This window comes from Scyliorhinus torazame, chromosome 14 (genome assembly GCF_047496885.1).
Source record: "Scyliorhinus torazame isolate Kashiwa2021f chromosome 14, sScyTor2.1, whole genome shotgun sequence".
NCBI lineage: Eukaryota > Metazoa > Chordata > Chondrichthyes > Carcharhiniformes > Scyliorhinidae > Scyliorhinus > Scyliorhinus torazame.
In genome coordinates, this window is record NC_092720.1 from 163,894,617 (window position 1) to 163,906,910 (window position 12,294).

The window sequence follows — 12,294 nt, forward strand, 5'->3', positions numbered from 1 at the left end:
CAGAAGTAAGCATCTGTGTTGGTAAACTCACTGAACGATTGATACAATTTCCAATTAGAATGCACAGTTAAAATGTGGCACAGTAGCGCAGTGGTTATCATGAATGACGTGGGCAAGAATGAGTGGGTTCTTCCAGGGGGTGGCAGACGAGTGTGAGAAGTGTGGACGGAGACCAGCGAATCACACATGTTCTGGGGCTGCAAAACGTTGGGGAGATTTTGGGTGGGAGTGTCCCCGGCGCTAACGAGGATAGTGGGGGAGAGGGCGACGTGTTAGCGCAGTGGTTAGCACTGATGCCTCACAGCACCGAGGACCCGGGTTCGATCCCAGCCCTTGGTCACTGTCCATGTGGAGTTTGCACATTCTCCCTGTGTCTGCGTGGGTCTCACCCCCACAACCCAAAAAGATGGGTGGATTGGCCACGCTAAATTGTCCCTTAATTGGAAAGAGAAAATCGGGTACTCTTAAATTAAAAAAAAAAAGAATACACAGTTAAAGTTCTTACACTTTGATTACAATGAGACAGGATTACCGAAAACAGCTTGGAATAGAATTTCAACAATGGAACGTGAACAATGATACTGAAGATCATAGACCGACTACACTTGCTCTGAGTGTTGTAGGGGAGCAGGAACATTCAATATTCCACAGCGTGATACATGTTCTGCTTTCTGTTATCAGTCAAAAGTCTAAGATAGCAGTACCAGCTTTATAACGTGCTGCGTGTACTGTACAATGTGTGATGGCTGAGCATCTGATTATTCTAAGTGAGTTAAAGGGCATGGAAATTTACAATAGCTAAGTAACAGCGCACCACAGGACATTTCATAGCCTTATGTTATTACTAGTACAAAGACTGCTATGAAGGAAGATGCCGAAACACTAATGTTAGGCAATATATAAAATGTCTGTCAGTGAAGGCTTCCAGCAATAGCTCAGATCTTGGGGAAGGTGGCAGCTCCAGGGTCACAGGTTCGATTCCAGCTTGGGTCACTGTCTGTGCGGAGTCTGCACATCCTCCCCGTGTGTGCGTGGGTTTCCTCCAGGTGCTCCGGTTTCCTCCCACAGTCCAAAGATGTGCAGGTTAGGTGGATTGGCCATGATAAATTGCCCTTAGTGTCCAAAATTGCCCTTAGTGTTGGGTGGGGTTACTGGGTTATGGGGATAGGGTGGCGGTGTTGACCTTGGGTAGGGTGCTCCTTCCAAGAGCCGGTGCAGACTCGATGGGCCGAATGGCCTCCTTCTGCACTGTAAATTCTATGATAATTCCCCAAGGTATCAATAATCAGTCCAAATTCAACCACCTTCACTGACCTTCACTGATCAGTACGGTATCTCTCATCTTGATAGGGCTTATGTGGAGGGGGAGTGCTCTAGGTTTTGTAAATCCATGGGACAGGATTGTGTGCACCATACTTAGTCAAATCATTAATATCTGATGCAGTACAAAGATGTTCTTGTGTTTGGAAATTTCAAGTCCCTTTCCTTTCAAAAATTATAAGAGACATTTTATTGGAGGCTTGTACGAATTGTTCTTTTTATAATTCAGACAAACCAAATCCTTCTCATGTTTTTTTGTTGTAAACTGAGATTAGGCGCTACGTTAGCACAGTGGTTAGCACTGTTGCTTCACAGCATCAGGGATCTGGGTTCGATTCCCAGCTTGGGTCACTGTCTGTGGAGTCTGCACGGTCTCCCCTTGTCTGTGTGGGTTTCCTCCGGGTGCTCCAGTTTCGTCCCGAAAGACCTGCTCGTTAGGTGAATTGGACATTCGCAATTCTCCCTCTGTGTACCCGAACAGGCTTTGGAGTGTGGCGACTAGAGGATTTTCACAGTAACTTCATTGCAGTGTTAATGTAAGCCTACTTGTGACATTGGTAGTCACCACTATTGTATATATCACATATGAGATGTAATACAGTAAGGCTCCTGTACTACAGGTACGGGGGTAGATCCCTGCCTGCTGGCTCCCCCCAGTAGGCGGAGTATAAATGTGTGTGCTCACCGAGCTGCAGCCATTTCGGCAGCAGCTGCAGGAGGCTACACATCTCTGCTTAATAAAGCCTCGATTACACTCTACTCTCGTCTCGTCGTAATTGATAGTGCATCAATTTATTAAGCGAGATTTTACAACGATGGACCTCCGCATCAAGCTGGATCGCCTGCAGCTGCACCCTGAAGCAGACAACGCCAAGTCGGCCTTCGCACATTGGCTAGCTTGCTTTGAAGCCTACATCGGATCTGCGACAGAACCACCTTAAGGTCAACCCGCCTTTTCTGTTTGCAAACCTCACCCCGGATTGCAAACCCATCGCCACCAGGAGCAGACGGTACAGTGCCCAGGACAGGACTGATGCACAATCAATAACCTCAGAAACGCGATTGGAGACAATTGAAGGCTTTAATACGCTAGAGGTTTCCCCCAGCAGCGCAGGTACAGAAGAAAGCTGCTGCGGCAACACGGGCTCTTATACCCCGCCTTGCAAGGCGGAGCTAATATGCAAGCTTATACAATGGGAACAAGTACATTCTCCACCAATGGTATTCCGGCATTACTAGGTACCGTAATCCTCCTAACACAGACTACCACAAGGACCTTCATCAGGTCCGAGGTACAGCGGTTACTGCGGGAAGGCATTATCGAGGCCAGCACCAGCCCCTGGAGAGCCCAAGTGGTAGTTGTGAAAACTGGGGAGAAAAACAGAATGGTCGTTGACTACAGTCAGACCATCAGTCGGTACACGCGTACCCCCTCCCACGCCTATCACGCATATGGTCAATCAGATTGCACAGTACCGGGTCTTCTCGACAGTGGTCCTGAAATCTGCCTACCACCAGCTCCCCATTCGCAAGGTGGACCGCCTGTACACCGCATTTGAAGTGGATGGCCGCCTTTACCACTTCCTTAGGGTTCCCTTTGGCATCACTAATGGGGTCTCGGTCTTCCAATGGGAGATGGACCTAATGGTTGACCGGTACGGACTGCGGGCCACCTTCCCATGCCTGGACAACGTCACCATCTGTGGCCATGACCAGCAGGACCACGACGCTAACCTTTCCAAATTCCTCCACACCGCCAAACTCCTCAACCTAACGTACAACAAGGAGAAGTGCTTGTTCAGCACCAACCGCTTAGCCATCCTCGGCTATGTGGTATAAAATGGAGTTCTAGGGCCCGACCCCGATCGCATGCGTCCCCTCATGCCCTCCCCCACTGCCCCAAGGCCCTCAAACTGCCTTGATGCCTGGGGTTCTTCTCATACTACGCCCAGTGGATCCCTAACTATGAGGACAAGGCCCGCCCACTCATTTAGTCCACCGTTTTCCCCATGGCGGCCGAGGCTCTTCAACCACATCAATGCCAACATCGCCAAGGCCGCGATGCACGCGGTCGACGAGACGCTCCCCTTCCAAGTCGAGAGCAATGCATCAGACGTCGCTCTGGACGCCACCCTCAACCAGGCAGGCCCATGGCATTCTTTTTACGCACCCTCCATACCTCTGAAATTCGGCACTCCTCCGTCGAGAAGGAGGCCCAAGCCACCATAGAAACTGTGCGGCATTGGAGGCATTACCTGGCCGGCAGGAGATTCACTCTCCTCACTGACCAATGGTCGGTTGCCTTCATGTTCAATAACACACAGCGGGGCAAGATCAAAAATGATAAAATCTTGAGGTGGAGGATCGAGCTCTCCACCTACAATTACGAGATTTTGTATCACCCCGGTAAGCTGAACGAGCCCCCCGATGCCCTATCCCGAGGTACATATGCCAGTGCACAAGTGGACCGACTCCAGACTCTCTCTGTCACCCAGGGGTCACCCGGTTCCTTCACTTCATAAAGGCCCGCAATCTGCCCTACTCCATTGAGGAGGTCAGGGCTATCACCAGAGACTGCCAGGTCTGCACGGAGTGTAAACCACACTTCTACCGGCCAGACCGCGCGCATCTAGTGAAGGCCTCCCGCCCCTTTGAACGCCTCAGTGTGGATTTCAAAGGGCCCCTCCCCTCCACCGGCCGAAACACGTACTTCCTTAACGTGGTCCAGATTCTCCTTCGCCGTCCCATGCCCGATATGACATCTGCCACCGTCATCAAAGCACTCAACACCATCTTCGCCCTGTTCGGTTTCCCCGCCTACATCCTCCTTTATGGGTGATGAGCTGAGTCAGTACCTGCTCAGCAAGGGCATCGCCTCAAGCAGGACGACCAGCTACGACCCCCGGGGAAACGGGCAGGTGGAACGGGAGAATGGGACGATCTGGAAGGCCGTCCAGCTGGCCCTACGGTCCAAAAATCTCCCGGTCTCCCGCTGGCAGGAATTCCTCCCCGACGCCCTTCACTCCACCCGATCGCTACTTTGCACGGCGACTAATGCAACCCCCCCCCCGATGAATGTCTCCTTGCCTTTCCCAGGAAGTCCACCTCCGGGGTTTCTCTCCCAACGTGGCTGGCAGCTCCTCCGCAAGCACGTGCGGCTCCACAAGGCGGACCATTGGTCGAGAGGGTACAGCTATTCCATGCAAACCCGCAGTACGCCTGGCGTACCCCGACGGCCGCCAAGACACAGTCTCCCTCAGGGACCTGGCACCAGCTGGGTTCCCCCCCCCCCCCCCCCTCCCTCTCTGCCCCGGCGCCACCTTTCCTCCCCCCAGCGCACCTCACCACAGCCCCCACTCCAGGACGATCAGTCCTCCCCTTGGTCCCACCCGGGGATGAAGATGAGGTCTACACGCTCCAGGAGTCGCCGGCGACCGCGCCGCTGCCTGCATCGCCACCGGAACTGCGGCGCTCACAACGGAGGATCAAGGCACCCGATCGGCTGAATTTGTGAACTTTCCCCAAAATGTTAACCTTAAAATGCATGTAAATAGTTTTCCACCCCCCCCCCCCCCCCCCCCCCCCCCCGCTGGACTCTTTCTTAACAGGGGGTGAATGTGGTAGTCACCACTGTTGTATATATCACATACGAGGTGTAATACAGTAAGGCTCTTGTACTACAGGTACGGGGGTAGATCCCTGCCTTCTGGCTCCGCCCAGTAGGCAGAGTATAAATGTGTGTGCTCACCAAGCTGCAGCCATTTCGGCAGCAGCTGTAGGAGGCCACACATCTCTGCTTAATAAAGCCTTGATTACTCTCTACTCTCGTCTCGTCGTAATTGATAGTGCATCGCCTTACTCAATATAATGCGATGCGCCTGCCCCCTCACTCTGCTCTTCACCTCCTGCGTGTCCCCATGTCCCTTTCCAGGATTTGGAAGGCGAGAACACGTTCAAGGACCTTGGCGAGGAACGGGAGGTGGGAGATGGGCGCACGTTTTTAAGAGGGAAATGTTGTGCTTTTTTTTTAGGAGAGGGGTAATAACAGCAGATTTAAAGGAGAGAGGGACAATATCTGAAGAGAGAGAACCGTGAACAATATCGGCGAACATGGGGACCCGGAGGAGAAGTTGGGTGATCAGCAGTTTAGTGAGAATAGGGTCGAGGGAACAGGAGATGGGTCGCATGGACAAGAAGAGCTCAGAGTGGACAGGAAGGGAGATAGGGGAGAAACTAGAGAAAGATGTGAGTTCCGGGCTCGGGCAGCGGGAGCATTAATGGAGGTTTGTCCAGGCGGGCTAGTGGAAGTGATGAAGTTGCAGAGGCAGCTGATGGGATTGTTTCAATCTTATTTCCCTGAGCAGTGAATTCAATAACCAGTCAGAAGAGATTGATGGATGGATTTTAAGGGGAATTGAGGAGTAATTTTTTCACCTCGAGGGTGGTGAGTGTCTGGAACTCACTGTCTGAAAAGGTGATAGAGGCAGAAATCCTCATCAGATTTTAAAAACACAGATACAAACTCAAAGGAATAACTTCTCCACATTTAAAATGGGGCTGGAATGACATTAATTACTGACACACAGTAATTCCGCTCATTCCTGGAATGTTTGGAATTGATCCAATCTGGTTGTGGATGAAAAGAAAGGGTCGGCCCCACAAAAAGGCATCAAATTTGGCAGCAATTTCGTCGAGACAAAGGCTCAAAGTTACAATCACCAAACTCACATCTTGTACAGCCCCAGTGGCCAAATGGGCATCAGACACTAATAAAGATTAGTAATTATTAATATCCCAATTGATTGTTGCACTTCGAGTGGGGAAGTTCTAGTTTCCCAGTCTTATCCACACAACGTCAGAGCAAATTAGAAACAGTTCCTGTCCCTGACACACTATAGTTACTGTGGCTCGGCAAGCCAATGGATATGTCTGAACTTCATGTTGAGTCTCGTTAAATTCTTGTTTTTCCAGGGAAGCACTTTCTCCTTATTAAGTACAGAATTGTCACTGGCCGCAGGCTCCAAACACCTCTGACACCCGCCTATGACGCACCCACGCAACCCGCAATCTGACAAACTCTGCATTAAAGGACATTTTAATAAATGTTTATCTGCCCCTCCCAGATAATTACACCTCACCTTCTCATATTCAGCAATGACCCATCAACAAAACTCAGCCTGTAAATCAGAAGGGAAATGCTCCCAATAAACACTCAATATCCAACACACAGCCAATCAAACAGCTCAGCACAAAGCACCGAGTAAACAGGTCTCTGAGCTGGATCTTCTCACACAGCATAAGGGGCATTTCCACACCTGACTGTCCACAGGATAGTCAGACTGCCTGAACATTAGTGTGGATATTGTGCAATGTAATTCTTCTAAATTCTGCTCCTTCACTCACCATCTCCTGACTTGGTTTGGAGTCCCTACAGGAAGTGAAGCAGCTGTGGTAGAGGAAGAGGAGAGAATGGGCAGAGTGGGTGGGCTCTCTGATTGACGTCTCTCACACACAATCCAAATATTTCTGCAGTAACAGGAGTTTCCTGAAGTTTGGGAAACTGACCGGGGAAACGGAGGCGACTTTGAGCAGCAGCTCAGGTGGGGATTTAAACTTGTCATTGTCCCATCTGAATAAAACCTCACTTATTGCAACTGCTGTCTCAGTTCCCCTGGTTTGACAGAGATTTCTGGTGTGGGAACAGCTTTCTTCATCCTCGGAGGCTTCCAAACTGCCAGCATCAGTGTGGGATGTGTAGCCTCCGATGTGTTTGACAGCAGATCAGAGGAGGAAGTGAGAAATGTTTTCTCTTATCCATACTCTCACTCTCCCTCTTGCCCTGATTGGCCTCCTTCTCTCCTGCCTAATCCGTTCTCAGTATTGTTATGAGAGAGGTGTTTTCAGAACCCCAAAATGTATCATGGAGTTCAACCAACCTCCCCCTTTAATGTATTGTTGCTTTGCCTAGCACACGGCTTGTTTTCCAGGTGTGGGATTACAATTATGGACACGTGGGTTTTTAAACACAAAACAATGTTTATTCCATGAACTCAACTTAACCTTTTAAATAAACATTGGATCACTTAACACCCCTTACTTTAAAGATAACCCCAAAAATATTGCAACACTAAATAATCCTTCAGTTATTCCTTTCAACATCCAAGAGACTTAACACCTTTAAACAGAAACACATCAGGTTAAAGGCTTTACTATTATGAGTTCAAATCACTCAAATGATCCAGAGATAGTCTTTCATGGCAGCGATCACAGCAGATCCAGCTCACTGCAAACACAGACACACACCCAAGCTCTTTTCAAACTGAAACTAAAAACTGCAAAATGGCTGATCTAAAACCCAGCACATTTTCATGCAGCACACAGCCAACACAGGCACGTCTCAAAATGCTTCCTCAGGACTGGCTTTTTCCTTTCAAGCATCGCACAACAAACCAGCCAGGCACCTTTTAGCTGCTCTCTCCCAAAACTGAAACTACAAAGCTTCAAAATGGCAGAGTTAAAACCCAGCTCCACCCACACTCTGACATCACTGCATTTCTTAAAAGTACATTGCTTAAACATCCATTTCTTAAAGGTACTCTCACATGACGGTATCTCTCTCTCTGTTCGCCCTCCCCCACCCCTCCCATCACTCTCAAATTCCATGCCCAAACCCGCCTCTCTCTCTTTTGCCCTGAGTGGCCTCCTTCTGTCTCCTGCAATCCTCCTTTTCCTTTCTCAGTGTTTTCCTCTCCCTCCCATCCTCCCTCCCACATTTTCCTGCCAGTTCTTTTTATCTTTTCTATCAGGAAGATTATCGTAACTGGAAGAGAGGTGGAGGTTCGGGAGGGGTCTGTTTATTTCTAAATGATTTTAAGTACCCCCCCCCCCCCCCCCCCCCCGCAGTGCCTTATCACTGGCGGCTGCCGGAAACAAACCCTCCCCCTCAATAAAAAAACATAACTCAAAAAGGATTCTCACAAAGGAGGAGAGGGGTTTCGAGGCAATCATGTTTCCTTTTCTTGCCTTACAGAAGGATTGCACCGTACTACACCAGAGAATACAGAGAGGATAGACACCACAGATAGATCCTGACCATCACCCAAGGAACAACTGCAGAACTGTAGGAAGACATCCAGTCCCTTCACAGCATTTTTTTTCATTTTTTAAAATTTGTTTTATTCTCCTCTTTCACATTTTCTCCCACATTTACATCCATCAACAATAAACAATAATCAGCAAGATACATCAGTCCCCATAATAACAACGATCCCATCTACCCACCAACCCTCGAACCTCAACCCACATGTTTACATAAACAAATGACAAAAAGGAATCAGGGATTACCCGTAGTCACCCTTAATTTTACACAGCTCCCCCCCCCCCCCCCCCCCCCCCCCCCCCCCACACCCACCCACACACACACCGCAGGTCTCCAGCTCCTCCCGTCCACTGCCTCTTGTAAAACACCTCCTCCCAACCTCGGTTCCTTCCCCCCAACTTTCCACCCCGGCTAGACCACTCACACCCTGTTCTGCCAGGCTCCGATGGCCGCAGCCCCTCCCCCCACCTCACTCCCGTTCACTGGCCGGCTTAAACCGGCCAGCATGGAGGCCCCCGCCCGGGTCCCTTTCCCACTTGCCCGGCCCTAGGAAAGCCGAAAGATCCCCTTTTAGCACACAAACCCCGCATATCCACCTACACCCCAAAGAACTCTCATTTTGAGTGAAAGTCCCGCCCCTTCCCTTGTCCAAATATATACCACATTGGCTCCTTTAATCTGTACACCCGCGCGCAGTGATACAAAAAGGAAGAAAATACAGTCATGAGGTTACATCGGCACAGGGCCATTCCTCAATTTGTCAGTTCTGCCACAGTCCTTCTACTTTCGCAAACTCCTCCGCTGCTTCCGCCGTTCCAAAATAAAAGTCCCTGAGCTTGTAAGTCACCCTCAGCTTCGCTGGATATACAATGCCGCACAGCACCATGCTAATAATGTACAGTGCCGTCCTCACCCGGTTGAAGGCGACCCGCCTCCTTGCCAGCTCCACCGTAAAGTCCTGGTATACACGTATACCAGCTCCAGCCCACTGCACCACCCGCTTCTGCTTGGCCCAGCTCAGGACCTTCTCCTTCACCCTGTACCTACGGAAGCACAGAGTCACTGCCCTTGGCGGCTCACTCGCCTTTGGTACAGGCCTCCACGACCGATGAGCCCGATCCAGTTCATATCGGGAGGGATCCTCCCCCTCCCCCAATAGTTTTGCCAGCATCGCGGCAAAATACTCAGTCGGCTTCGGTCCTTCAACTCCTTCGGGCAGCCCCACAATCCTCAAATTCTGTCGCCTGGATCTGTTTTCCAGGTCTTCCATTTTTCCTCGCAGATCCTTGTTAGTATCAATCACCTTCCGCATCTCTTTCCCCATCGAGGCAAGTTGATCACCGTGCTGCAATAACGTCTCCTCCACTTCCTTCAGCGCCTCCCCTTGCTCTCGCACCTCCGCCACTGCGCTCACCACCTCCGTCCTCACCGGGGAAACCACCTCCTCCACCAGCACACTCAAAACCTCCCTCATCTCCTTCCTCACTGTCTCCATGCATTTCGCAATCTGCGCCAACTGCTTTTCAAATTCCGCAGCCATCACCTTAGTTATTTCTTCAGCCGTAAGCAGTGCGGCCTTCCCTGGTGCTCCAGCCTCCATTTTTCCTAGTGACCCCGTGGTGACCTTTCCACTCCCCGACGGACCTCCAGCTGTTTTTTTTTTTCCGGCCGTTTTCCTGCTCACGGACCTCCAGCTGTTTTTTTTCCGGCCGTTTTCCTGCTCACCCTCGACATTTTTCTTTGTTCTTTTTTTCCTCCTGTCTTCACTGTGCCTCCTCCGTGCCTTCTCCCTGCTTCTGCTGCCTCCGCGGACCCTGGGACCGGGCTTAAAGCCCCGAAAATGCCGTTGCCGAACGGGAGCCCTCCATTGTGCGGCCGCCTCCCGCCCGCCGTCACCGGAAGTCCATGGCCCTTTACAGCATTGCTCAACACAGAGAAGGTTGGGCAGTGAAACCATCATCTGGAAATCGGTCGGATCAGAGGAGCTTTGACAGATCGTCAGATCTGAAACTGGTCAGTGGTGTGGAACCTTCCATCAGAATCAACCTTTTTGAAGCTGGGTGATTGATCAGTGTGAGGCTGGGAAGAAGTGTGGTGAGTGCTTCAATCATTCATCGAGCCTTGTGAACCACTGACTCATTCCTACAGGTGAAAGGTTTTTCAAGTCTGAGGAGAATCCACAGATCTCCTGACAGAGGTGCCTCTGTGATATCACCTATAACACCAAGACAGCCACATGGCAGAGACATCATTCAAGGGTGAGGTGTGTGACTGAGCCTTCGTCCAGTCATCAACGTTCATAATTCACCGACACGTTCACACTGGGAAGAAACCATCGCGTGCGAGGTGTGTAATAGAAGATTTGCACAGACTTCAGATCTGATGAAACAAAGAAGTCATAGAATCCCTAGTGCAGAAGGAGGCCATTCGGGCCATTGAGTCTGCATGGACCCTCTGAAAGAGCACCCTACCCTAGGCCCACCCTATCCCTGTAACCCCACCTAACCTGTACATCCTTGGTCACTACGGGGAAAATTCAGCATGGCCAATCCACATAATCTGCACATCTTTGGAATGTGGGAGGAAACTGGAGCACCCGAAGGAAACCACGCCGACACGGGAAGAACATGCGAACTCCACACAGATAGTCATCCAAGATCGCAATTGTACCCGGGTGTCTGGTGCTGTGAGGCAGCAATGCTAATTATTGTGCCGCCCACTGACACATTCTCACAGGAGAAAAACCATTCACATGAGAATTGTGCAACAAATCATTCTCGGTGTCATCGCACCTCCGCACAGACCAGCGCATTCAAGTGTGAGGTTCACAGTAAGGCATTTGTGAAGTCTACAAGCCACCTGTTACGCCAGAGAATTCACACGTGAGAAACCCTTCAACTGTGAGGTTTGCGATAAGGCTTTTACCTGCTCCTCTGATCTGCTGATCCACCAGAGGATTTACACAAGGGAGAACCCCTTTAAATGTGAGGGTGTGATCGAGTCTTCGCACAGTCATCAACTCTCCCGAAGCACCAATGCATCCATACTGGGGAGAAGCCATTCAAATGTGACATGTGTAATCAAGCCTTCAAGTCCAGGAACCCCCGTGTGCACCAACGGATGCACACTGGGGAGAAACTGTTCAAGTGTGAGGTTTATAACAGGGGCTTTGCTCAATCATTGACCCTGGTGAGCCACTGGCATATTCATACAAGGGAGAAACCATTTACTTGTGAGGTGTGCAGCAAATCGTTCTCAAGCTCAACAAAGCTCCTGCTGCATTATAGGATTCACACAGAAGAAACTGTTCAAATGTGAGGTGTGTGACAAGACTTTCACAGAGTCAGTGTATCTCCTGGTCCATCAACACACTTGCATAAGGGTAACTAAGTGGCCTTTGTGATGGAGAGGGGGTGGGGTTTTGAAGCTCAGCTGGAGGTTGAATAGAAGAATATTTGTTGGAGATAAGAGTAGAGGGGGAAAGTGAGAGAAGTTTAAGATTTGGAGTCTTCCCTCAAGCCTTTTACATCAATCAGATCATAGCTGATCAGTCTTAACTCTATCTACCTGCCTTGGCTCTGTAACCTTGAATCACCTCAAAATACAGTGGCAGTAAACCTCCACAGGCCCAACAAGTCACTCCCTCAGGAACAACGTAACTCTGCATGCACTGCTTCAATTTCTGTCCCATTCTTTCCCTGTTACTCCTGTGCATGTCCCTTCTACCTGTCTCTCTTTTTCCTGTGCCGATCTCACCAGTGCATGTGCAGGTCCCACCACTGCTCATCACCGCTGCCTTGGATGCTGTGGGTCTTCCTCTTCTGATCTGCTGTCAAACACATCCGAGGCTACACATCCCACACTGATGATATCAG

General features: G+C 50.1%; 1 pseudogene; it reads right to left on the reverse strand.

The window, feature by feature from the left end:
* Positions 1-12,294, reverse strand: part of LOC140389219 (uncharacterized) — an 82,983-nt pseudogene that overhangs the window by 6,002 nt on the left and 64,687 nt on the right.